Here is a 4,403-nt window from a genome sequence, read left to right on the forward strand (position 1 = left end):
TGTAGACTGGATTTAGGAAGAGGAGTAGACATGCATAAAAAAATTATTAGCTGGCCTAGGAATCACTCCATCCTCATGGAATGCTTAAGAGTTTTGTGTTTCTATTCAAAATGGGATATAATTCAGAGAGTGATCTGAAAACTACTTACATATGGAGACTGAATGAATCAATGGTGCAGAATGGAATCCAAACCTAGATGTAGATCTAACTTCTGTGGCAGGTACCAACTGTGACATAAGCAGCTGCTCTGGGCATTGACTAATCACAATTGCAATCTTATAAGAAACAGCAAATGGAAATTCCCCAGGCTGTGCCCACTGCTCCAGATGTTTTGCTGCATCATTATGTCTCTGGGTCCCAAGATCACTAGTCCAAGACAGAGCTGCTCCAGGAGGAGCTTCAGGGTAGGAACTGTCACTCAGTTCCACCCTGTGCTTCCTTTCTGTGACGAAGGGAAATTGATTACATTCCTTTTGAGTATTTTAGCTAGTTCGGATGACTGGTGAGTGTGTGAAAGGTAGGAAGAACAGACCATTGCTCTATTATCTTTCTGCTTTGCCCCCTGAGCTGAAGACACCATCTGCAGAGCTGACCTGTGTAGTCAGGGGTAGGCAGGGCCTATTCTCTAGTGTGGCCATGTGGGCTCTTGGTTAAAACTTCAGCCCTAAAACACTTCAAATGTGGTAGATGTGTATTCAAAATCAAATCTGTATTCCTGTTTGCTCCTTGGTCCCATCTTTACCATAAACTTCTACCAAAGTCTCAGCGCCTGAAATGGGAGCTGGAGATAGAAACGACTTGGAGAGTCCATGCAGAGGGCCGAGCGCGAGAGTGGGAGGATCGGATAAGGGAACTACAGGAAGAATTAGAGAGTTGGCAACAGAGAGGTAGCCAGGCAGAAGACTTGACACGGGAAATGCGGGACAAGCTGCGGGAAAGCAATGCACGAGCAGCAGAGATGGATAAGCTGCTCTTGCAGGAGGTGGAACAGATTAAGATGTTCCAAGAAAATTATGAGATGTTGGAAAAGCAGCGGCTGTCCCTGGAGGGAAATCTAAAGGTTATAGAGAGAGAAAAGGAGGAGATATGCAACCAGTTGCAGAAGGTGGAGAGAAAAAGAGATGAGTTGGCGCATCAAGTGCAATCACTCGAAACCCGCTTAGCAGATAGCCAGGCTAAGGAGGTAGAGATGAACAGGGGAAAGGAACAATTACAGACAGAAGTACAGAATAGACAGAGAGATCCAGAGTTTGGAAACTGAAAATGGGATACTGCGAGAGGCAAATGGCCAGATGGCTGCAAAGACACAAGACCGGGAGAGGTTTGAGGGGCCAGAAGAGAAGGTGACGAACCGGGTAGAAGTAGAACAGGGACCTCAAACCATAGCCACTGTGGACATAATGCTGGGAAGGTTGGAGGTACTGGGGAATCAACTAGCGGAGTATGTGGGGGCTGCCCAGGCAGAACGCCAAGGGCAATACCAAGAGCTAGAAGTATTGAAAGAAGCTTTGAAGGGAGTAGAGATTCTCCTAGAACTTGCCTGGGCTAGGATGCTGCACCATTCAGAGCCAGCAAAGTTCCCCAGAGACCAAGGTTCAGAGGATCCGCAAGAAAACCATGAGTTACGTGACCAGTTACAGAGGGTAGAAGGAGGAAAAGAACAGCTGGTGGGACAAGTCCCATCCTTTGAAACCCATCAGGAAGGCAGACTGACCAAAGAAATAGCTCTAAGAGCAGCAAAGGAACAGCCAGAGGAGTTTCCCAGTGCCAATAGTCCAGAAGGTCCTAAAGAGGAACCTGGGCCAGGGCAACTGGGGAAGAGTATCAGGGAGGGGAATCCCACAGAGGAGAAACTGGGGTTCTTACGAGAAGAGACCCTGCCAGCTCTCCTGAAACACTGGGACCAGAAATGGAACCAGTGGCAGAGGGGTTGCGTGAATGAGATAAGCCAGCTATGGCAACAACTAAAGGAATGGGCTCGACTACAAGTTGAGAGAGAAAGCACAGAGCCCACCCAGGAACAACTAATGGGGGTAGACTTGGGGGATGTAAAGGTGACAAAGAAGGAGGAACAAGTTCCCCCAGAAAGTGAGGCCTACTGCTTGATTAGCCCGGATGAGGTGCGAATGGCCTGATGCCGAGGGCAATCAGAGCCCAAGGTAGGTCGGGAAGGAGGGGAGTCGGTTGAGCCCAGCGAATTAGCTGGTGCCCAGGGACAGGAGATAAGGAGGAGGATACAACCAGCTGGAAGGGGATCCCGACCTGAGAAAAGACCTCGGGTCTATGTAAACAACATCCCTAGGCAGGTCACCTGGTGGAGGCTGAGAAGCATCGTTGAAGAGAAAGTTGGGGGAGTAGCTCATGTCAAGATCTACAAAGGGTCAGTAGGAAGATCCACGATCCAGGGGAGGATTGAATTTTGGAAAGAGGAATATGCCCAGAGGGCATTAAGGAGGCAGTGGGAGATATGGGGAAGGCTCCAAGATCTCCAAGGAACCAGAGAGAGACAAGAGAACATACAGCTTGCCCGGAGGAAGGGACCTGGGGGTGTACGAAGAGAAAGTGGACGGCCCCGAGGAAGGAGGGAGAGAGAGAGAGAAGACCCCCAGGGGGTAGGCTGGGTCTCGACTAGCAAAGGAGGTGATGTACCAAGGTCAGCTAGTGTGGGGGGGACTGCCTGCGGTGGGGCAAATCCCAGAAAATCCCACAAGGTGCACCTTGGGTAAAAGGCAGGTAGGAGGTGCCTTAAAACCTCCGACACTACAGGTTGAGACGATCCAAGGAAGAGAACCCGGGCCTGAGAGATCTGTGATAGAAGGCACCACGGACAGGAATGAAGACTAGGCTCGGTGAGTTGGAGTTAAAGGGGGGAAGGTGTGTTGCAGGGCACTTAAGTGCCCTGCGCCTGAAATGGAAGCTACCTGGGAGAGACCCCTAGTGGTGAGAAGGGGGAGGCTCAGCTGCCAGTCACCAGGGCAGCACAGGTGCAGGCTGCCAGGACAACCAGTGAATACCAGCTGATGGGAAGGGGCAGGGCTTGACCCTTCTTAAGCCCAGGACTGAGGCCAGAGAGTCAGTTCCCCGCTAGCAGCTGAGTAAGAGGGAGCTCTGCTGGAGTAAGCAGAGCAGAGAAGCCTGATGGCCTGAGCAGCTTCTGCTTGATGATACCGGGTGGAGGAAACCCTGGTAGGGATGAATGATGGTTAGCCAGTTGGCTTAGAATTTATGTTGTAGCCCAGGAGCTGGAGTTTTCTGTTTGTGGTTTTATAAAACCGGAGGACTGGGTGAGGCTAATAGGGGTTGGAGGAGGCCTCATGGGAGCTCCATGGTAGCGTGGAGACCCAGCACCAGAGGGGGCACAGCATTTAGGGGTGTATCGATCCCAGCTCTGGTGCGGGCAGGATCGCGAGACTAGGCCCCGGTGTGGGCGCAAGTGCGGGGAAAGGCCCCCAGTGTGGGTGGCAAGCCCCAGTGCGGGCCATGAGGGTGGGAGGAGCCCCAGTGCGGGCCACAACAGTGAGAGGAGCCCCAGTGCGGGCACGAACATGGGGAAAGGCCCCAGTGTGGGCGGCAGCTGCGGGAGAAGCTAGAGAGTGTCCGTGAGGGCACAGGCAACAGGAGAGAGATGAGCCAGAAAGCGTCCGGTACACCTGTGAGGCTTGGAGCATGGTATAGGGGTGATAGGAGCCAAGCGTAGACCCGGAGGCTTTAGTGCACTGAGCCACCGAAGACAGGGCACGGACTGGGACACCTCAGGGCACCATGCCAAAGAAGATAAAAGGCAGCCTCCCTTTACCAATATTAACATCAAAGACGTGGCGGGTGAGATAGTGAGGGTGCATTGAAACCGACTTGGCACGGTAGGGGGCGCTAGGGGAGATCACGGCACCCTTAGGTCCCACCCTGTCACAGGAGGATTTGATGCATTACCTTCCCTGTAGCCTGGGCTGCATCCCCAGCTGGGCTCACCTCCTCCACCCCTTTGTCAGCCAGCCCTCACTGCTCCAGCTATCAAGCAGAAAGGCAGGGCAGAGAAACCCTGCTCTTTGGAGCAGACAGTTTAGCTTAGCCCCAGGACTGAAAAGCATGCTGGGATGTTGGGAGACTCTGATTTAACTTGAACCAGGAAGGGATCTGGGACAGCTGTTTCATAAACTGGTTTGATCCAAATCAGTTAAGCCTGATACCAGGTTTATCTTAAACCAGTTTCAGTGATTTTGAAACTGGTTTATGTGCTCTATGCTTCTATTCTGTTACAGGTTTAAACCAGTTTCTGATCACTTACTCTGGTTTATGTGTAACTTCTGTCCCTAGCTGAAGTCAGAGATGGTTCTGAGTACATCAGTACCACACTCTAACAAATGACAACTATCTTCACAACAGGCACTGTTTCAAAGACACT

This window comes from Gavialis gangeticus, unplaced genomic scaffold (genome assembly GCF_001723915.1).
Source record: "Gavialis gangeticus isolate Ggan-Ray unplaced genomic scaffold, GavGan_comp1, whole genome shotgun sequence".
Lineage (NCBI taxonomy): Eukaryota > Metazoa > Chordata > Crocodylia > Gavialidae > Gavialis > Gavialis gangeticus.